Genomic DNA, 24485 nt, shown 5'->3' on the forward strand with positions numbered 1-24485 from the left:
GCCAGTTATTTATAGCATCACCCCAGTGTGTGTTTTGTTAAAGCCTCTAGATCATATTTCTGAGCTTCGTAAGTCAATTTCCTACAATTGGCCCATTAAATTTTGCCTCCCTTTCCTCTTCCTCCACATTCTTGGAAATCCATGGCTGACTATACAAACAAATGTACAGGCTTATCAAAATATTTTGAAGCCATTATTTGCCCTCTCTGTTTTTCTTATGAATCCATAAGTGTGAATTTCTAGAGCATCGTCTTCCTGGAAACTTACATCTGACAGGGCAATTCAACAGAAGGGTAATTCAGTTGAAGGAGCAGAAAAGGAAGATTCTAAGGAGACGGGCAAGGTGGTCAGGTAAGTTAGCTCATACATAAATGGAAACTAAGCCGGAAAAAAAAAAAAAAAGCAGGAAAAAAAAAAAAAAAAAAAAAAAAAAAAAAATCTTTAGACAAAATAAAAGAACAACAACAAAAAAGGAGCAGAGGCAAAAGAGGCTGAAGTAAATAATTAAACTAAAAAATACCCACAGAAAATGCAGATGCTAAAAGAAGAGAACCCACTCTCTGATGGCGTAAAACAGAAAGAAGCCAAGTCTGTGTGACATCACATCTTACCAGTCCTTACCTCCCTTCTGGTAAAATGCAGAGGAAAACTTTTATCAACATTTTATAAATGCACATATTTCAGCAACTCTAGAAACACGTTTTCCAAAGGAAAGAATTCCACCTCATCCCATTTTAAAAACATATTTCAATAAGTGCAAATGCTTTTTCTTTTTTTTTTTTTGAAGACGTGAAATCTTGTACTGGTTGTTGTTTCTCTTTCAGTATACAATCAGAAAATAGTGACATACTGAATTATGGGAAGCTTCAATTATCTCAGATGTCAACATTCCATAGGTTGGTGTGGGGGCAGTTTTTATATTCTATAACACAAAGCATACTAAATGGAATAAATGGAAATTTAGAATCACAGTTATACATTCGACTTATGTCTTCTGTTTTAAGCATTTTACACTACCTCTATTCTTATGTTGAGTTTGAGAAGAATTGTTTTCCAAAGAAAACTGCTGCCTGAGGTTGGCGCAGGTGGGCTCTCTGTGATATCTTTGGCCATGGTAGTCCATTTTTCCTAATAACTTTGTTAATGTCCTGAGAAAAACTAGAAATTTGAATAGGTAGGATATGGAGTATATTAATTATGAATTATTGGAACTTACATTGTGTACAAATGGCTCATAATATCTGTCTACTGATAAAAATGTAATCTCAACATTTTAAAAAAATCTAAGTACATATTAGGATTACTTTCCCCAATTTCTTTGTGTTAATAGGATATAAAGAATAGGATTTCCCAGAAGAAGAGAAATCTTTATCCCAGTAATCCGTAAGTTTCTGTTTTGGCTTGGTTTTGGTTTTTGCTAAGATTCACAGGATTTACTATCTTCTAAGCACTAGTGCCTTTCTCATTTAATTCATATTACAATCTTGAATTAGATATTATGACATTTTACAGACAGTAAAATGGGGTGTAAAGAGATGTATCCAGAGCTGCACAGCTAGTGGACGTCTGAGCAGGAGCCACGTGCAGAAGAGCCTGACTCCAGGGCCTCAGCATGTAATGCCCTACACCTGCTGCATGGCTTTACATTTCCAGCTGCTTTAAGGTTAAGATTATGGATGTCTGAACAGCTCTTTTTCCTTAGAGCATAAAACTAAACTAACCTAATGTTTCTTTTAACAGTGCTGTGTTTAGTCATTCCTCCCAATGCCAGTGATCCCTTAACTCTGGGTGTTGTCCATCATCCCTGCCTGTCTCTGTGCATCCACAACTACCACATCCTGAGAGCTCAGTCCATCATGTGAGCCTCCATAAAGGCTCCTCCATGCAGCCCCCTCCCCTCCATCTTCTCCCTTGCCCTGTAGCAGGCTCTCCTGAGTCCTCCCCTAAACCATTGCAATAGCCTCTGTATTTGAAAGAAGTCTCTGGATTCAAGGGCCACAAACTCCTCTGAAAGTGGTCTAGGAAAAAGAGTGTGATCGAATGGACACTGGGAGGAAGGGCTGCAGAATAGAAGGCCGATGCAACCTCTGGGCCTTGGGAAGAACTGGGAATAAGGCTCTCCTGCCTTCCCACCTCTTGCCTCTGCTTCTCTGCTTGTCCCGTCACTTTCATTCATTCTCTCTGAGCATATGGCATACCCTACGTGTCAGGAAACACCACTACCTAGGGCTCTCAGGAGTGCCAGCCCACAGCTTCTACAACAGCAAGAGATACAGTTATAGAACCAAACTTGGGTCCACTCACTCGGTGCAGTAAGACCAGATGTGCACACTGAGATTTTGCAGCCATAGGAAGGAAGTTGTTTATTTGCAGGGCACCAAGCAAGGTGGGACAGGCAGCTAATGCTTATATCCTGACCTCAATGGCTTGCAAGTAAGGGTTTTGAAAGGCAGGTGTAAATTTCAGGAATGCAGAAGTTACAGGCAAAATCATAAATCAATACGTGGAGGTTATACATTAGTGTTGGCCTAAAAGGGTGGGATATTTTGAAGCGTGGGCTTACACATCTTAGGTAGATTCAATGATTTTCTTATTTTCAATTGGTTAAGGAAGAGAAGCTTTGTTTAAAAATTTGGAGTCAGCAGAAAATAATGTTAGCTCTGGCTTGTGGGTGTGGCTCCCTCCAGGACCCTTGGGAAAAAATTTACAAGAATGGTGGTCAGAGTTTAGTCTTCAGGTCCCTCTTATCTGAGGTCTACGTGCCAGTGGATCCAATTGGTGGGGGTGTGGGTTTCTGACAAACAACTTGGGGACATATGTTAATATGTTGTCATAACAAATTACCCCCATTTTTCTAACAGTTCATTTTTTCTCTTTCTTTTCTTCCTTCCTTTCCTCCACTTTCTACTTATCTCTTTAGAAATGCAATTATAGCCTTTTACCTCCTCCTCACCAGATACTCTCTACAGGGCAAGTTCATCAAACTGTGTGCTTAGAAGCTCTGGAGCAGAACTCTCACCCACCAGAAGATTGCCTCAAGAGATAAAAGATGATCTACAACCCAAAGTATGCCCACTGGAGTTTTTGGCCATCTTTACAATGTATTCCTGCCCATGAAGATGCCAATTTGACTGCCCAATACATAAAGCACCAAAGCAAGTATGTGGACCCCCCACATCTGCTCACTTCTGCTCCTGTGTAGGCCCCTTTCTTTAAAAGCACTTACTTTCTCCTGCAAAAGCATATCAGACCCTTAAAGCAGGAAAGTTTTTCTTCTTCTCCTAAGCTAGCTTTGGAATAAACAGTTATTTTCTTTATACCAGACCTCACTCGTGTTAATTGGACCCTGCAAATGGCACGTGACTGAACCTGTGTTTTGTCACATTATCTTTAGTTTCTAGTGAAAGCAAGCATCCCCCGATTCTAACTTCCTTGTTATTGTTTTAGGTTACTATTACCTTCTTGTTTATCAAGTTCACATTTACTTCTCAGGGCTAGCTAGGTGCCTGGGATTTCCCTTGAAAGAACTCAGGATTTTCCTTGGTTTCTATGCTTGGGGACTACAGGGCCTTAAAAGGGGGCCCCTCCTCTTTTTCAACACCCTCATTCTCAGAATCTGTTTGGAACAATGACTCGCAGAGAAGCATACCTCTAGATCAACCAAACGTGGTGAAGGAGCAGAGTCAGGTAAGGACATGGAAACACACGCTTGGAATTGGAGGGGTACAGTTCCCAGAACAAGCTGTTGCTTTTCCAACCTCTATGGATTTGCCCTTGCTGTTCTCTCCTTCATACCCACCTCATGATCTCTCCTCACAACCTTCACACAAGGCCATCTTAAATAGCACCAGCCAGGAGTCTTATTCCATCACTTCCAAGGGGCCTCTGTTCTTTGAATCCCCCACTCCACTGCAATAGTTGTTTCCTCCCTTAGGACACTTCCTTACTTACATTAAGAATAGTGTTTGCAAGTTTCCTGGCAGAATTAAACTCCTTGAGAGGAGATCTTAATCACTTGTATATTCCCCAGAAATATCAAGCAAAAATCTTGTCTACTACAGGAACTCCATAATTGTTTTCTGAATGGTTGAATGCATGAATATAATTAGTGACTGAGACAAGTTTCAGGAACCACCTTGGGTGTTAGATTCCTCATCAAGCAGTGCAGACTCTTCACAGTGTTGCTGGAAAACTGTCCTTTGTTGGACAGAGGATGCACCATGACTTTTCTCATTGATGGGTTTAATGACACCCATGTATTAGTTTACTAATCTAGCCCTGAGGAGAGTATGGTTTAACAGCCCAACTTACATATTTATTGATACCAGAGATATCCTATTGGATTCATTTAAATTATACCTGGGCGCAAATGTTACCTCTGCCTCTACATTCTTGATGCAAGCTACTTAAAGCCTAAGTTTCTTCTTCTACTGAATGGGAGTTAAGAGAAGCTCTCTTACAGAATTGCCCTTAGCCTCGAGAAATAATCACCTGGGCTAGCTTCAAGACACGGGCCCTACGTAGTCTCACAATAATACTGCTCGAAAGGGGCCCCCACACAGGAGGTTTGACGCTCTGTAGTCGCCGTCCTGAAACTGTTTATATCTTTGAATTTGTTTTCTGTGAGTGAAGTCCAATAGGACAATGGAGCATGCCCTGAGATCCTTAGAGCCTGGCTCACCATGGTTCTGCTTCCTACCACCTCCCAGGGCAAGTTCTTGGCCACTCACCTACCCACTATCTGGTGCCCTGGTCTCTGTCTCATTGTCACCCACCCCCAACTAATCGGGTGCCACACGCTGGTACAGAGAGGATCAGGGTAGGCCTATGCCTGCCAGAACATGATATGGTGACACTTTCCCAGGGCTAGCAGAACCAGAGTGTGTTTATTTAGCAACTCAGCAGGGGCAAGCCTCTCACCCACCTCATCCAGATACATAGTGGGTCCCAGCACAGGGATCACCCATCATATTAGTCTGTGTACATTGTTACAAAGGAATACCTGAGACTGGGTAATCTATTAAAAAAATATAGTTTACAGTTCTGCAGGCTGTACACAAAGAATAGAGCTGGCATCTGCTACTGGTGAGGGCCTTCGGAAGCTTGCAATCATGGCAGAAGGTGAAGGGGAGCTAGCCACATGGCAAGAGTGGGAGCAAGAGAGAGAAGAAGCAGGGTGTAGACTCTCTTTAAAACAACCAGATCTCGTGTGAACTCATTACCACAGGAAGAACAGCAAGACATTTTTGAGAAATCTGGCCCTGTGACCCAAATGCCTCCCATCAGACCCCACCTCCAACACTGGGGCTCCTATTTCAACATGAGGTTCGGAGGGGACAAATAACAATATCACCAGTCCACCATGGGTTGGAGAAGGGGAGATGCCTGTTTTGATCTCCCCACTGCAGACAGGACATGGCACATTGGTCCAGCAGCCAATAGACCACAACATCAAAGGAGCTGGTGAGGGTCCACACTCACCAACAGGTATCCCCATACCCAAGAGTGCCACACCAAATAACAGATAAAAACCACACTGACAGGTAGAAAGGGATCAAGGAGGAAAGTAAAAGCTATTTTGGTACCTTTAACTGCACAATTTTCCTTCTGTTTGAAAGAGGGAGACTTCACATTTTTATTTTGCACTGAGTCCTGCAAATTAGTCAACCCTGTATGTCACCTAGCACTGTGTCAAGCACCTAAAAAGTGCTCATCGATATTATTAATAAATGTTCACACAAAGTCTGACAATTTCACACAATAAGGCATTTACAAAATTATCTGACATCTATAATCTCATTTGAGCTTCTGAGGTAGGTATGATATGGGTATTTGTTCATTTTATAAATGAGAGAACTGAAATTCAGAGGCGTCAGGAGGCCTAAAATCACGTCACAGATTAGTGGCAACACAGGGCCTGGAACCAAGGCATTCTGACTTGCAGCCTGTGTTTTCACCAGGTACCTGCCCGCCAGTAACCTCTGGGGCAGCTTAGCGGCCCTTTCATCACTTCTCTGGGGGAAGGAGGAGCCAACAGCATTGAGCCATCCTGGAAACTTTGCCGGGTGCCATGGAGCTGTGAGTGTTTGCCCCGGCCACTGCAAGAAGGAGTCCCACCCTTGCCTTGCATTTATTTTCTTTCCCTAACCTCACAAAACTATAAAAACCAAAGATGACTCCTAAGCAGCCTGCCATCCAGCTCTTTGAACACCCAACCCCAGGCTGTGGACGGCAGGGCTACAACACTTGTTTCTTTGCTCCTGTTGACTCAGGTCTGTTTACCTGGCGCCGTATTTCCAATTTCCTTGCCTCGGAACTTGTGCAGCCCTCAGATTTATGCTCTAGGCAGACTGGGGATTTATGGTGTATTCATCACCCATCCCACCCCAGGACACGGCACCTCTCCCTGCAGCTGTCAAAACCACCCACTCGTACCCAGTGAGGTGTCAAGCAGTTCACTGAGGAAAACTCCTCGGAAATAATGCCCAGTTCTAGCCAAAAGGTTTTGCCCAATTGCTCAAGCCCTGGTGATAAAAATGCCAAATATTATGTGGAGTGAAAAACAGAGGTCAGACTAGCCCAGAGGGCAGGGTGGGGCAAGAATCATAGACTGGGATTAGGGGACAGAGAAGGTTTGGCAGATTCCATGCTCCTGAATTTGCCCTGATGTGCCCTGGCCTGGGAGATTCTTGGAGTAGATGGAGTCACACTCTCTGGGAACCATGTTTAAAACTGATGTGCTCTTCATATTGAACTAAATCAAGAAACCAGCTTTCCCAAGTCTCAGAAGAATGATCTTTTTACAACTTCAATTTTTATTTGGGGAATATTAAGAGAGATGAGTATGGAGTCAGTGTCTAGAATTGACTGAGGCCATCATCAGTATTGGTTCTTAAACTAGAAAACATAGCTACGCTTATTGAACATAAGCCATTTGCCGTCCTTGACCTTTGCATACATTATTTCCAATCCTCACAACAGCTCTGGGTCACATTTATTTTAGGCACATTTTAAAGATGAGGAGATTGACATTTGAGAGGTTGCATAATTCACACTGTAAGTTACACTGCCAGATTCACACAATAAGTTGCACTGCTGATAGTCGAACACAGGTATCATATTCCTCCGCCAAGCAAGTTCAGTTCATGCTCTGCTTACTGAGCCTCTCATTGTTCTATCCCATGGGAAAGAGTAACAATGGCCACCACTCCTGACATCATGAGGACTTATCCAGGCTACTTTGCAAGAAGACAGCCAGTCTCTTAAATGGCTGTTGGTTCTGGGCACTCATCCAGATTGCCACAGATACCTCTTTATGCATGAAGGAAGTACACGGCAAGCCTCTTTATTACTAGAGGAGAGTGGATGCAGATGTTGCTGGTTTTCCATTCACCCTTTTGTTCTGCTCCTTATTTCTTCTCTTTACTTTTAACCATTTTCCTACTTATGTTAGCATCTCTTCCAGCAACATATAACTTAAGGCTAAAGAGAATATTGAAATCCTGTACTTTTGTCACAATGTCTGATAGGACTTGGCCAGTAAGGAATGACAATAAAGAAAACACCACTACTATCACCAGGAAGGAAATTGTATCCATTGAAAAAACTCAGTTTTAAAGTTATCTGAATTTTATCAATCCTTGATCTTACTTCTCTCATCAGTTCAGACAATTTGGAGGCTTTTGATAAGTACACAGGCAGTCGATAAGGTCAATCCCTATAGAAGAAGGGATTAAAAAAATAAAGCCCCATAATTTACATGGAAAATTAATATTGCTGGCTCTCATTAACTCTAGTATTCAGTACCATCATCTATAAAAGAAATCCAATTCAATAAGTATTTATTAAGAAATTACCATGTAAAACACGATTGTAGACATAATGGGATTATATGTAAGAAATGTTTATTATTTACGCAATAAGTAAGATATTCCAGAGTATAAAAGGCCTACACAGTTAGAGCAGATACCCACATAAGTAATGGTAACTCTGGCTTGACTATGAGTGAGCAGCAGGAGAAACCCACAAGGTGTTAGACATCCAGGAATTAGAGTACTTGCCACCATCACCCTCATCACCAAGGTCATTAGGATGTGATTATGGTACATATGGAAGGGTTCTGTAAAAAACTATAAAATTAAGGGATTTTTAAATCACAATTTGTATTACCCAGCATAGCAACTAAGAGTGTGGCCTCTGATCAACCTGCCCGGGCTGGTTTCCCTACTTTGCAACTTACTCAGTATATAACTCCAGGTAAATTGCTTAAACTCTAAGCTTCAGTTTCTCAGCTATAAAAAGGGGATAATAGGATCAACCTCATATAGATGTGTGATAATTTAATAAGTGAATGTATGTAAAGGGCTTTGCACATTAATCAGCACAAGACTGTACAAGTATTATTGGTGTTATTATTAGTAATCCATGTTTACCAGCCTCATCGGCTCAGAGGCAATGCAAAATATAAATATTACCACCAGTTGGCCCTTTGTAAGACTTTCTATAAAAGGCTTAAAATCACTCTATACACGTGAATAATTTCTCCACCAATATTCTTTGAGCAGCTATTCTATTCATTGGATATTCACATATTCATGGCATAATGGTGGGCTTTGCACAAAGCAAGTTATACTACTCAATTGGAACATACAACCTAAAATATACATCTATTATAGTCTTTTCAGAGTAGAATGAAAAAATGCTGTGGAGAACAAAGTGAATTAGAGTTTTATAATTCTGGCAATTCAGCCAATATGAAAATTAGATGATTCAGGAAGAAAATAAATTATTTGGATAAATCAGCAGCTCATTCTCCACTTTGCTAGAATCTTTAAAGTGACTTGGGGTACTCAATTTGTCACACATTTATTATGGTCTTCAATTTCACCAGGTGAAATTTCAACATTGTTCAACTCTCCTCTCAATTAAGCAGGCCCAGCTCAAGTATTCCCTACTCTGTTTCTCCATGGGCAAGCATAACTTCTCACCATGTCTCACAGCACAGGCCCTTACTTGTTCAACTGGCTTAGAACAGTGGCCAGCAGGCCAGGCTTAATCTTTAGAATGAAGCTCTTGACAATATAAAGAACATAATTGTCATTTTAGAAGGATACCCTGCAGTGTGGAGAAAGATTTAAGGTGAGAAGGAGAGATCATGAGAAGGGATCTGTAGGAGATATGACAGGGACCCAAGGTAAAATTGTAGGAAACAAATTTGAAAGATTCATAACTGACAGATGTTAACGAACCATAGACGTGAATGGTGTGGGGAGAAGAGCTCATACATGATAACAGGGTCCTCTTTTGAAATAATTTATAGGTAATGGGGTCATCAAAAAAGAACTAGAAATGTAAGAGGAGAGGCAGGCCAGAGAAGCACAATCACAAAACCATTTTCCAGATATTGAGTTTGAGGTCTGTACAACATTTGCCTGAAAAGGTTAGTAAATCCTTTCACACGTAGATCAGAAAATTATGGGAGAAAGCCAGCCTGGAAATATAGATTCTGGAGGTAGTGGTGGTTACCTGATACCATCACATGGGGTACTCAGAATGAGCACTGCCTAGAAAAGTCAAAGCCTATGCCTTGAAAGGCAACAAGTAAGGAGTGGATGAAGAAAGAACAAGGGCACTTGAGAAACAGCCTGTGGGTTAGAAGGAAAGACAGAAGACAGAACAGTGACTGAAGTCAAGGGAGAAGGAGTTAAAGTAGCTTCTTAAACACAAACTTCACTGTTGAAGCAGCTTGTGTTTAACAAGTTCCTTTCTAGCCATAATTCCTTGGCTTAAAGATTTTCTGCAAAGGGAGTTTCTGTTAGTATCCTTCTGCAGTCTGGGAAGGATGATGCCCTGACCGCTGTGTACTATGCAAGCTTGGGTGAGTTCATCAGAATAACTAGAAGTTATCAAATCAAGTACAGAGTAGAACACCAGATACTCAATTTTCCATGTGAGAAGAGCCATTGAGAAGGGGTTTATGTTTGGGATACAAACTGAAGAGGCCCAGTCTGTGGAAAGCAAATCTAAGCTGTCAAGTGGCATCAGGCAAATCTCCGATGCAAAATGACTTATGTTGCTACTTTGCCCTGTGGAAGCGTAGGTCCCCCCCAACTCCTTAAGTGTAGCTGTGCTTGGTGACTTCCTTCCAAAGAGTACAGTATAAAAGAGGGGTGAAAAGAATAACTTTACGGTGGAAAAATCTTTACAAACACTACCTCCACCAGGTGACCAGGGTTAACGGACTTATCAACCAAGATAAGTCCTGGAATAGATTCTGGAGGTAGCGGTGGTTACCTGATGTCGTATGTGGTACTCAGAATGGACACTGTCTAGAAAGCTCAAAGCCTATGCCTCGGAAGGTAACAAGTAAGGAGTGGATGAAGAAAGAAGAAGAACAAGGGCAGGTACCCTTGATATGATGTGAGGAAAATGGCACTTCACCTCTGTGGTCTTGCTCCAAAAACCAATAATCCCCATCTAATCATGAGGAAATCATCCGACAAATCCAATTTAAAAAATACACTACAATATGCCTGGTCAGCACTCCTCCAAACTGTCAAGGGTCATCAAAAACAAGAAAAGTCTGAGAAACCATCACAGCAAGAGGAGCCCGAGGAGACACATGACAACTAGATGTAGTGTGATATCCTGGATGGGACCTGGAACAGAAAAAAGGGCATTAGGTAAAAGCTGAGGATATCTGAATGGAGTATGGGCTTTAGTTAATGACATATATCTGCTCATTAAAATTGTGACAAATTTATGCCATACTAATGAAGGATCTTAACAGTAGGGGAGAGCGGCTGGATATGAGGTAGATGGAAGCTCTCTGTACTATCTTCACAACTCTTCTGCAAATCTAAACTCTTCTAAAATTAAAATCTTATTTTTGAAAAATGGCATCACAGGAATGTAACCCTATCAGAAGAGCTGAGGGACTACAGGGGAAAGTCAGTCAAGTTGACCTTTGTGTACATCACAATTTTTCAAGGAGCCAATACTGGTCAGTAAAGTTTTCACTAGGGCAAGAAAGACAAAAGTGGAGGGCCAGGTCTCACCTCTATTTTGGGAAGGAAAAAAAAAGCCATACTGAATAATTCGATATATAGCCAAGGTCAAGTCTAGTATTGAAATGTGTTACCAGTGGGCATATGATGCCCAGTAACATTGAGAATAAGCAAATATTTTCCTCTAACATGTGAGTAAACTTTCTAAGAGATTAAAGGCTTGTAGCAACTAAAAGTCTACCTCCCAATGTACACTATGATTGACTAAATCTTCCAGTTTGATTTTTAGGAGAAAACAGGATGAGACCATTCTGCCTTGAAGATCAAAATCAGCTCAAGTACCTCCCATCCCTCTTTGTTTTCACCCTTAGAATAGGGCTGTCAAAACATGGTGGCTTTAACTGCATTGTTAAAATCTGCACCATATTTTTTCCTGAAACTGCCTCCAGCTGGAATTTGGGTGGCTCCCTGAGAAAGACAACTGGACACCTCATGCAAAAGTTAAAGGAACAACCTCAGAAACAATTCTGCTAGGAGATGCTGAACCAGGGCTCCATCTTTTTTCTTTGCCGTTGTCCAATAATAGACTCAAGAAGAGGTTTATATATTCCAGATAGGATTGTAAATACCCCAAGATCATAGAATGTTAGGTCTGGTAGGAATCTAACAGATGACAAATATGATTCAACTCCATATACTACAGAAAGAAAATTGAAATCCAGAAAGTCACACAGCTAGATGTAATCAGGATGGAAACTAGAACCCGGTTTCCTGGCTTCCAGAAGACAAAGAGGTTGACTTTAAGAATAGATTTGTTCCTCAGAACCCTCAAGCTAATCACCAGGGAGCAATTTCACTATGTCAAGGTCACTACGAAGAGTTTTTCTGATGATGGCCTACTGTAGATGTGTTCCTGCGACACCTACACACTCATGACAGAAGCAGTACAATGTTTGGATTAGGGGATCTACTTGTAAAACCAAATTCCAGTCCCTGACTTCTGGAGTCTCCCAATGACTCTGAGTGACATTCTAGCCACTTAGTCGTCTCCCCCCGGCTCCTCAGTTCAGCACAGCAACTTTTACCATGAATTCTTCGAGCACTGTGAAAAACTAAGGGGGATGAGGGGGTAGTGCAGAGAAAAGTGTGGGTCATTTAACCTGGCTGAAAGCCATACGGTCTCAAATCCCCATACTAACCCACTTGCCAGTGTTATAGGTGGCATGTGACATAAATTAGTCACCAATTTCCATCAGTCACACCTATGCCCAGCCCCCACTTGACTACAGTTGATCCATAAGTTGTTATTATCTCTGGGATTTCAAGATTTTTAACTATACCAAGAAGTCTTCCAAGGCAACAAGTATGCTTTCTAGCTCCCCTTTGAAATAATCTCTAAATGCATTAATGATCTGGCCAAAACTTTGTTTTGCTGTCATACTTTTTTTCTGTAAATATACAAGCATGTGTCCTAATTAAATTCTTATGTGGATTGTGTTAAGTCTGTGGGTTTTGGTGACTGCAAAAGTTCTCTGTGGTTTTATCCTTTTATTTCAGGAAATACTTTTCTAAGCTATCCTCTCATGGTTTATATTCCTGTGTTCAGGAAGCTCATGTTGTTTCCAATGGCTGTTGCTCATTTTCCTCTCAGCTGGAAGAAGATGGGTTGAGTGTCCACTCATGAGATATGAAAAAGGGAGACATCCATTCCATGCAAAAACAACTATGAAAGAACAAAACACCATCAACACGGTATCTGTTATCAAGTTCCCAATGGATTGTCTGTCATCACTGACAGTTGAAGGCTATCAACTGTCTCATCTGGGAACACATAAATATCACGGCTTTCAACTATTGGCTATGCAGTCTCTAAAGATTAGCCAAGGTTTGGGGGCAGGTTTTATTTAAAAGCCTCTACATTTCAATGTATTTTTGCTTATTGCTAAACGTATAAGTTCACATATACTGATTACAAATTTGGAGTTGCTAAACAAAGACCATGACAGGAGGGATAAAGTTACGTTCACTATTTTATTCAAGTACCTCACCCAGTCTCCTATGAAGGAGACATACCCAAAAAAGAACAGGGCAGTATTTCATGAAAGAATGAATATTGAATATTTACCACTAGGCAAACTTAAGCTCTTCCAAACTCATTCCTTCATTTCTATTTCTCCCTGACCTTGGCACCTCTTAATGCTTTTTAAGTTTCAGTTGCCAAGGGCTAGAGGAAATCCATTTTTGTCAAGTCAAGTCTCTACTTATTCACATCTGTGATCGACAATCGATGGAAGCTACACAATTTTGGCTACACTGCTAGGGCTGATGTCAGCCTTGCTTCTTTCACGTCTTTATGTTTGGTGGCCGGGCTATATGCAACATTGATGAGCTCATGGACATGCCGAGCCTTCAGGCCATTAAAATGATAGTGCAAATAATAGTGTAGTAAGACGGTAAGACACTAGGGGGGGAAGAAATCATTATTATGGGAATAATAGAAATAAAGGGTGTCAGCCAGATGCAGTGGCTCATGCCTGTAATCCCAGCACTTTAGGAGGCCGAGGCAGGTAGATCACCTGAGTTCAGGAGTTTGAGACCAGCCTGGCCAATATGGTGAAACCCCGTCTCTACTAAAAATACAAAAATTAGCCAAGCATGGTGGCACGCACTTGTAATCCCAGCTACTCGGGAGGCTGAGGCAGGAGAATTGCTTGAACCCAGGAGGCAGAGGGTGCAGTGAGCCAAGATCATGCCACTGCACTCCAGCCTGGGTGACAGAGCCAGACTGTCAAAAAAAAAAAAAAAAGAAAGAAAGAAAAAGAAAAAGGAAAGGGTGTTTAATTCTGTTCAGGGCATGCAAGTCCTGGTGAGTGATGAGGTGATGAGGGTCTTTCATAAAGAACCCTAACCATATCTCCATGAAGCTAACTTACCGTAAAGTGAACGGGCAGGGAAATTTCTACTCAAATTGGAGTTGAGAAATGGAGAATCAAAATATTAGCCTATAAATCAATCTTCCTTTATCTCCCCAAACACAGCTCCTTAAGTAAGCTGAGATTTGGTAGCAGAAGTAAGAGCATTCTGCTCTCTGCCTTATTTCTCCTGGGTTACTAGTAGGATGACCGACCTTTGTGGTTTGCCCAGGACTATCCCGGTTTTACCACTAAAAGTGCCGCTTTCCAGAATCCCCACAGTCCTATGCAAATCTAAAAAGTTGGTCACTCTAAGAGAAAAAGAGTATGTGTAACTTTTAGCAACACAATCCTCAGCAGCAAGAAAAGATAGAATCATTGTAGTTGGATTCAGCACACCATAATGTCCATAGTTAATTCAGTATCACGTAACCCAGCAGGTCACAGAAGGCAATGAACGTGAATATGGGTGGAGAAGGCTGGGGTGAAGGGCACAGCCTCTCACTGTTCAAGATCTTCTCATTTAGACTTCCTCCTTGTAAGAGAGGGAGGGGCCGGAGATAACTTTTCCTTCTTCTCCATTCTATAAATGGGGAAATGTAAAAAAGGAGACAGTACAGCTTGCTTGGCTTTCACAGCAGAGCCCACATGAAACACAGTTCTCCTGAATCCTAAATCACGATGCCTCCTAATGAGCACTATGATGTGGCATGGACTTCTAGTGCTTAGAACAACCCTACCTGGACCAATTTAAGAATGAAGTGAGGCTGAATATCTTACCTGTGTCTCCTTAGTCATTAGTCTGGGGAAGTAGCATTTGACAATGAGGGGAGCACATGCACCCCCATCCCTGTGTACCTAAAACAGGCTCTCTATCGAGTTTGAAGTCATACATTGACCACTGTACCAGCTGGCCACCTCCTGTCCTCAGCCCGAGGCCTTCCAGCTGTGGGTTGTATTACAGAAGCAGAGTCCTCTGGAAACGGACCGCCTGGGTAGATAGATGCTCATCTTGGTGCCATGTACAAGTTTATCCTCTTCCACACCCACCTCGAGTCTGAATCCTGGGTGCACCAGAGACACAGAGCCAGGATCTAGTGTTCCTTCATCCCTGCAAGCCAGAGATGTCTTCACCATGGGACACCATACTGGGGTCCAAGCCGCAGACCACACCAGTCAAGCTGTGTGGAACGAGTGAGCTGTTTGGATGGTTTTCCTCAGAACCGCCTGCTGGCCCATCAACTATTTTGCCTCAATTTTCTACTGGCATGTTATCCTCCCTTTATCCATGTTTTCAAGAAAATTATGCTGCGGAGGGCACAGTGTACTTCCACAGAGGTTAAGCAGAGGTTTTCTACCTCTGGAATTCACTTCCAGGAGAAGGTGGAAGCTTCTAGCACTCAGGGCCCAGCAAAAACGTGTGTGCACAAGGCCTGGAAACTTCTAGAGGGCTTCTAGGGGGAGAGGAAGCAGAGTCCATGGCTGGTCAGGAATGGGAAAGGGGCTTCCTTGCAAGGGCAGGCTGTACTCAATGCATGAATTAAACATTGTTTAGAGCTTCCTTGTTATTAAAGCCACAGAACCTTGTACTATGAACTGAACTGAGAAAATCAGAAATTAGAACTCAAAGAATGGAACAATGCATATCCTTCTCTTCAGGAGTTTTGTGTCTAACACTGGGGAAAATCAAGGAATCCTCACAGAAATAATTTGAGAGTGATGACAAGATGAGCAGTCACATAGATTGACTCTGAAGTTTGTAATGTCAAACAACACAGGACAAAAATAATGAATTGGACCCACCTCAGACACAGACTGCCTGGCTCCGTGGGATCCCGGGGAACTTGATCCAAAGTAGGAAATACTGCGGGTCTGTCTGAATATCCATGGCTCTGTCAGATCCTTCAGGTTGCAAGCTACTTTTCCCAAGCCACTTTTAGACATTTGTAACTAAGAAGAGGCTAGGGTTCTCTGGTATCCTGCCCCTGACCCAGAAAAGAAGGTTTTCTGGGAGAAAAACCTGTTTGCCAGCCCCTTCCTCACACAGGCAAATTGAAATAAGGCCGTTTTACTTCACACACAATCCACAGACATGTGCCTCCCTCATTTGCTCCACACTGTGTATGCTCACGTCTGCCAGGCCCTATGCTGTGCTAGGGATGTGGAGGTGGAAAGACTCCATTCCTGCTTTTCATGGCATTAGCTATCAAATCCTGTGACCCAGGGCTTCTCTGGTCCAATAAGACCTTACAACTTACTAGGCTGGAGGAAAAGTGAAGTTGAGAAAAGAGGGTACCCAAGCGACAGACAGTATGGTCAGCTCTAGACCCTCTCTAGCCCTCCATCCCACCAAGGGCTTCGAAGCTGCTGCAAAGCTCAGCCTTCTTACTATTGATAATATGAACATGCAACATCCTGGTAGGTCAAAGGCTCAGTTGTAATATATATAAAGGCCCATAATTCCATCCCTTGTCCTGTCCTTTGGTTCCTGATGAAAGACTTTTCAACACATATGCAACCTAGCTTAACAAAGAAAATCTGAGCCAGTATCTTCTGGCACAGATAAGCAGTTTGTACTTGGTAATGCTTATAATCACGATGCTGATAGTTAATGTTATAGAGGTAGCAACTAACAGTGACATCTATATAATATGTATACCTTACCCGATCAACTGGGACTACAAACTGTGACAGAACTACCACCACCCACCCCTGAAGACCACTGGAAATGAGTTCTCAATCTGCAGGTAAACTGTGATTTCCCATGTGTCTGTGATCTGCCAGGGAGCTGTTGGGATGCCAGCCATCATGCCACATGTTCTCGTGTGATGGCTTGCTTCCATCAGAGCCTCATCTATTCTAGTTTTTAAACAGTTCTACCAGAAGAGAGCCAGGTCTGCTTTTATTTTCCATGGTCTTCCCAAGCACAGTGCCCCAGGAAGAGTATACTCATAACAGGTGCTTAATATGCATTGAATGAATGAAAAAATGAACAAACAAAAGAATGAGTGATTGGTCAAATGAGCTTCCCCCTGGCATTTTAGTTACAGATGTATGAGGGCTGATCCAGGAAAACTCTAGCCAGCAGAGACTTCGGTAGGCTCTGTTTATCACAGAATGTGTGGCTTGGCAAATGTAGTTGATCAGAAAAGAAAACGCCCAAATATGTGCTACTGAGAAGCATAGATAAAATTTTTGTTTTTTTAATAAAAATCAGCCTAGCCAGGGAAGTCGGGGAGCCCCCAGCTTGTGAGATGAAGCCACAAAACAACTGCAAGAATAGCAGATGGGGTGGATTTAGTTCCACAAAAGCCCCAATCCAACCCACCAACCTCCTTACAGTACACACCATACCCGATGCTGTTTATTGTTTTCTGCCCCAGGCATTGGCCAACTCCATGTGGGGACGTGAAAAACAAACCAGCATTCTTGCTAAAGCCCTTGGACTTCCATCCCTTGTGGTTTCCACTCAGACTGTTTCGTAAAGGATTGCCGCCTTCCATTGCCTTGGTTGTTTCAATATCTAGTGAGTCCAACAAAAAGAGAAACCTCAAACCCTCGCCAGCTGAAACCGAGAAAGGAATTCCTGTGCCTGAGCTCGTGGGCTCGGGGGACAGGAGCCTCTGCTGTAAACCCCATGCTTCCATTACAGCCTGGGTGGCCTCTGCCAGGGCCTTCGCTGCTCCTGCCTCTGCTTATTAGCCTGGAAAAAGGGAAGTGAGGTTCGCCACGCAGACCCTCTCCAAGGGAAGTGGTGTGATTTAATGAACCCTTGGAAAAGTAATCGCTTCTCACACCTGCAAGTGGTCCTTCGGCGTTTGTCTTATGCCTCAAGACTCCCCACATTTCTTCTAATAGCAAACAAACTCCATTGGAGCCTCCCTTGTGTGGATCTTAGGGACTAAGGGACTGTTCCATCAGAAAAGGAATTCCTCTTCTGCTTTTCTGATAGAACTAAGGATGGGACCTCTGCTGAATCATTGCCCTCCCCAGTACCTGGGAAATAGAAGGTTTCTCCAAAAGTACACTTTATTCATGTCAATCATGGATAAACTTTTGCCAACACCATCACATAAGATAGGAAAGAGGAAGCATTTTAATCTGAGCTCCTGGCCACTGCTTCTCAGCAAGTGCTTTGGTTCACATCGATAAGCCTTAAAGTTCTAGATTCCTTTCTTTCCACTTTGCCCATGTTAGACACATGGTGGCCAAATAGCCAAAGGGTCTCTAATTTTACAAATGTGCTCTGAGAGTTGGATTTTATGATTGTTATTTTAACCAAATCTAAGACTAGAGAAGTCTGATTAAGTAAATGATGCAGAATCTTCTGTTTTGTAGGGTTTTTAATAACATAAGTATTTATGTGGGAAGTAAAAAGAAATCAAGATAAAATCTGTACATATGGTATAACCTTAATGATATTTGTAAAAGAAATGAAAGCATTAATACATTATGATGAGATTATCATTCATTCTTTTCTGTGTACTTTTTTGCATTTTTAAATTTTCCATAGTGAGCATGCATGACTTTATTTTAAAAATATATAAGCCGGGCGTGGTGGCTTACCTCTGTAATCTCAGCACTTTGGGAGGCCAAGGCTGGCAGATCACAAGGTCAGGAAATCAAGACCTCCTGGCTAACATGGTGAAACCCCGTCTCTACTAAAAATACAAAAAATTAGCCAGGCTTGGTGGTGGGTGCCTGTAGTCCCAGCTACTTGGGAAGCTGAGGCAGGAGAATGGCGTGAACCCAGGAGGTGGGGCTTGCAGTGAGCTAAGATGGTACCACTGCACTCCAGCCTGGGTGACGGAGTAAGACTCATCCCCCTGATGATTAAAAGCAGCTGGAAGATGCTGCAGACAGGTCATCACTGTACCTAGAATAAAGCAGTCACAAGAAGGCTGGTAAATTCCCGCTAAGTGGGGAGCCGTGCACTGGCTTCATCTTCCAGTGCCTCTCCATTAAGAAAGTGTAGCATTTCTCTTATTCGTGATCAAACTTCTTCAAAAAAAAAAAAAAAAAAAAAAAAGTATTATATAATAGAAAAATGCAATCATTACTTTTTCTCATTAATTTTTTAAGGGAATATGACAATAAGGAGTCTAAAAGACAGAATTTGTCTCTAATATACCTTGAGTAGTGAGTATTTAAACCATCTTTAAAAAAAATACAAGAAAAAAACATAATAAATCCAGATATGTATTTTTTTAAGGAAAACATTATTTTGCCACCTGAAACCCTCTCAACAGTACCACTATTAACAGTTTGGGTTGTGACCTTTTTCATAAATTTACATGTGGGTACATAAACGAGTTTGTGATTTTTAAAACTTTAATGGGATTGTATCATATGTATTCTTATATAACTTTCTTTTCCTCAACATCACTTAATGTATCTTAGAAATTGAACTTGTCTCCCTAGAGATGTGCCTCATTTACTTTTAACTGCCATATTATTGCATGGCATAGATGTGCCATTATGTATTTATACATTCCCTTACCAGCGCAAGTCGCTAAGAGTTCCGAGTTTCTACTGCTGCATTCTTGAGCATACAAATTCTGTGTTCAAGGATGTTCACTGTATCACCATTAATGTCTTTTATAGTGAACATGCTTTTATAGCTTCGTGCACATATGAAAGTATTTTTGAAGGTTAGGTTTCAGAAATAAAAATCCTTAAATATCACATACAGTTTAATTTTAGATTGGCACTACTGAATCATCCTACCAAAAAGATTAACTAACTCTCTAATACCAAAAGCACATTATCTTACAAAAAATTTTCTTCCCAGATTTAAAATAAAGACTTTCTCCCAGTGTCCTCCTGATTAGTCTGATCTGGAGATCATCAAAGTGACAAAACCAAAGCAAACTCAGAAACCATCATCAAATGCATTATCCACCCCATTATCCACCATTGATGTCAAGTCTCTTGCAACAAAACTCAAGGACTAAGAAAACAGTGGTTCTAGGAATGACTAGACTCTTAAGTGATTGTTAACTTTTGAAAAATTAGAGTACAATAATCAGCACTTCAATGCTACCAACCTTTAATATTTCTTCAATGATTCAGAGGATAATTTTTATAATTCTTCAAAGGAAAATCTAGCTGCTTGTATTTCCTTATTGTGTGTATTTTGGGTAAATGGACAGAATCTATCCCCCTGATGATTGAAAGCATCTGGGAGACGCTGCAGAGAGGTCATCACTGTACCTAGAATAAAGCAGTCACAAGAAGGCTGATAAAATCCCGCTAACTGGGGAGCCGTGCACTGGCTTCATCTTCCAGTGCCTCTCCGTTAAGAAAGTGTAGCATTTCTCTTATTCATGATCAAACTTCTTCAAAGTACTGGCAATGAACTTTGTGTACATTTCTTTACCTCCTATTTACTTTTTAAATTGTTTAAAACTTATTTAACTGTGTGATAAACTTAATAAAATATCTAGCTACCTACCATCCAGAGTGAGCAAATTTTACTATTTTGTTATCATTTGCTTCAGATAATTTTTAAAGAAATAAGACATTACTGTTGAATCCTTGAATTCCCAATCTATTCTTCTCCCTCTCTTCCCAGAAATAACTTCCATCTTGAGGCTGGTATGGTATCTTTCCTGTCCATATTTTACACTTTCACAGCATATGTATATATCCACTTGCAATAAATAGCATCTTGTGCATTTTTTAATTTACATAAGTAGTATCAGGCTACAGATATTCTTCATCCTGATATTTTTTACTCAATTCTTTCCTAGTAATTGCTTTTTCAAGATTAATAGAAGTAGAGTTGATTATTTCACATTAACTGTTGTGCTATATTCAAGTATGATTATACAAATATTTAATCATTGGTCTATTGATTGATCCTTAATTGGCTTCCCTAATTTCTCTATTACCTATTTTGTAGGTTTGCTATTGCCATTTTGAAACTTTGGAGGTTTGCAAATTGCTATTTTGAATGGAATCTATATATATATATATATATATATATAAATTTGAATATATATGTGTACATGTATGTACTATTATAGTTTATTGACACCCATAAATATGTAGGAATATTAATTTCTCAATGCTTATACCTTGAAAGTTCCCTTGGATTTTGTATATAAATGATTATGTCTTCAAACAATGAAATTGGTTCTTCCATAACCAATCTTTATACCTCACTTCTTTTTCTCATCTTACTGCACTGTCTTGAACCTTCAAAGTTTGTTTTTGTTTTTTTTGTTTCTTTGTTTTGAGACGGATGCTCGCTCTGCCGCCCAGACTGGAGGGCAGTGGCATAATCTCTGCTCACTACACTCATGGTTTCAAGCGATTCTCCTGTCTCAGCCTCCCGAGTAGCTGGGATTACCGGCGTGTACCACCACATCCAGCTAATTTTTATATTTTTGGTAAAGACAGGGTTTCACCATGTTGGCCAGGCTGGTCTCAAATGCCTAACCTCAGGTAATCCACCTGCCTTGGCCTCCCAAAGTACTGGGATTACAAGTATGAGCCACCGCACCCGGCTAGTAAAGTTTTAAATACAAGCACTGGTAACAAGAAATTTTGTTACATTCCTAACTTTAAAGAGAATGTGTCTATCATTCAGTCATTAAATATGATCTTTGCTGGAGTTTTTTGGTTACTGATTCAATTTTTTTAAAGGCTATAGATTAAGATATACAGGTTTCTTCAGCTTGTCTATGCCTTGAGTCAAGATTAGTAAGTTATATTTTACTATAAAATTGTACATACTGTCTACATTTTCAAATTATTGACATAAGACAATCTTGTTTTTAATCTACATGCTATCTATAGTATATTCATTTTTTCATTTTATGTTGTTTTTCTCAATGTTTCCAGAAGGTTGTCCATTTTGTCATTCTTTTTTAAGAACACGCTTTGGTACTTGTTTATCTTCTTTGCTGTTTTTTTAGATTACTTTTCATCAATTTCTCCTCCTACCACTTCAGGGATGTTACTTTTAGTTGCTTTCTCCTAACGTTTTTGAATGAAACAGTGAACTCATTATTTTCCGATTATTCTTCCTTTCTAATATGTGCATTTAAAGCTTTCAATGTTCTTCAATGTACCACTTTAGCTGAACGCCACAAATATTGTTACAAATTGTGTAATTTTTTATTATTTAGTTCTAAATATTTTATGATTTCCATTATGGCTTCTTCTCTGACACATGAAACATTTGTGTGCTATTTAACTTTCAAATTTGAAAATCAGAAGAATATCATTGAGAAAGATATTGATTCTACAATATTTGTTTTATCTTTTTCGTGGTCTAGCATGTGGTCAGTTTTGAAAAACAAAATTCTCTTTGTTTCCATTAGATCTTTTTGTGACAGACATCTGTTCTTAAGAATGCAGCATCCCCTCTCCCCAGGTCCTTTCTGTCAGTCAGGGCTTTCTGACTATTTCTAGTTAATGTAACGTGAGTGGAAGGCTCACGTCCCTCCCAGGCTGAAGCAGTGAAAAGCCATGCGTAAGTCTCCACTTCTATTTCCCCTCCTGCCCTGAATGAAGAAGGCCACTTGTCCCAGATGATGGAGCTAAAAGGCAAGAAGCCTCCATTTAGCCTCTGTGGAGCCACAGCCCCAGACTCTTTTTTTTTTTTTTTTTGAGACGGAGTCTCGCTCTGTCACCCAGGCTGGAGTGCAGTGGCGCAATCTCGGCTCACTGCTAGCTCCGCCTCCCGGGTTCAAGCCATTCTCCTGCCTCAGCCTCTCCGAGTAGCTGGGACTACAGGCGCCCGCCACCACGCCCGGCTAATTTTTTGTATTTTTAGTAGAGACGGGGTTTCACCGTGGTCTCGATCTCCTGACCTCGTGATCCTCCCGCCTCGGCCTCCCGAAGTGCTGGGATTACAAGCGTGAGCCACTGCGCCCGGCCAGCCCCAGACTGTTTTGGACAAACTATGAGAAATAAAATCATGACTATTAAGTCATTGACATTTTGTGGTTAAGATGTTTCCGTGCCATCACCTCTCCTAACCTCATAAATATGGCTTATTAACTATGCTATTCAAGTTTTCCTTTTTCTTACCAATTTATCACTTCATATACTATACTATTTTCTGAGAAAGGTATGTTAGAATTATTATGATTATACAGTCATGCATTGCTTAACAACAGGGTTATGCTCTGAGAAATGTGTAATTTGGCAATTTTGCCACTGTGCGAACATCACGGAGTGCAATTATACAATCCTAGATGATGTTGTCTATTACACACCTAAGCTGTATGGTACAACCTATTGCTCCTAGGCTAGAAAACCGTATAGCACATTAGTCTATGGAATGCTGTAGGCAATAGTAACAATAAGTATTTGTGTATCTAAACCATATCTAAACATAGAAAAGGTACCATTAAAATATGGTATAAAAGATTAAAATATACTCCTGTGTAGAGCACTTACCATGAATGAAGCTTGTAGGACTGGAAGGTGCTCTGGGCCAGTCAGTGAGTCAGTGGTGAGTGACTGTGTGAAGGCCTAGGACGTTACTGTCTGCCAATGTAGACTTTATCAACACTGCACACTTTAATAAATTAGCTTTAGCTTACTGTAACTTTTACTTTATAAACTTTTAAATTGTTTAACTTGACTCTTTTATACCCTTTAGCTTAAAACACATTGTATAAAATATTTTCTTTATGTCCTTTTAAGTTTTCCATTTTTTTTTTTAGCTTTTTAAACTTTTTGTTAAAAACGAAGACACAAACAATTACATATATTAGCCTAGGTCTACATGGGGTCAGAATCATCAGTATGATTGTCTTCTACTTCCATGTCTTGTTCCCCTAAGACCTTTCAGAAGAAGGCATAGAGCTGTCCTCTCCTATGATAAAAATGCCTTCTTCTGGAATACCTCCTAGCGGTATTCCTGAGGCTGTTTTATAGTTAACTCTTTTATATAAGTAAAAGGAATACACTCCAAAATAATGATAGAAGGTATAGTAAATACATAAACCAGTATCAGTCATTTATCATTATCAAGTACTACGTACTATATGTAATTGTGTGTCCTAGAGTTTTATATGACTGTCAGTGCAATAGTTTTGTTTATACCAGCATCACCACAAAGACATAAGTAATGTGTTGTGCTGCAACATTATGACAACTACCATGTCACTAGGTAAAAGACATTTTTCAGCTTTAATCTTATAGGACCACCACATGACAGTCATTGACAGAAATATTGTTATATAGCACTCGACTGTATTTATCAATTTCTCTCTGTACCCTAATTTTTGTCATTCTAGGAGTAATATATGTTTGATGCATATAAGATGCAATATAAAATCTTCCTAATTGTTTTTGTATCATTATATAATGATACTGTATCACTAGTAATTTTTATCTTAAATATATTCTGTAATATTAATATGACACTGATTAATATGGTTACCTGCATTTTAATAGTTTTCTGCTACATTTTTCATTATATACATATACACATATGTACATGCATATTCACATATATTAATACAGTTGGAATATATTTTCACCCACTCTGAAAATCTGTATTTTAATAGATGTCTTCAAGCTGTTTATATTGGTAAGAACTGGT

The sequence above is a fragment of the Hylobates moloch genome, unplaced genomic scaffold (assembly GCF_009828535.3).
Source record: "Hylobates moloch isolate HMO894 unplaced genomic scaffold, HMol_V3 SCAFFOLD_14, whole genome shotgun sequence".
Lineage (NCBI taxonomy): Eukaryota > Metazoa > Chordata > Mammalia > Primates > Hylobatidae > Hylobates > Hylobates moloch.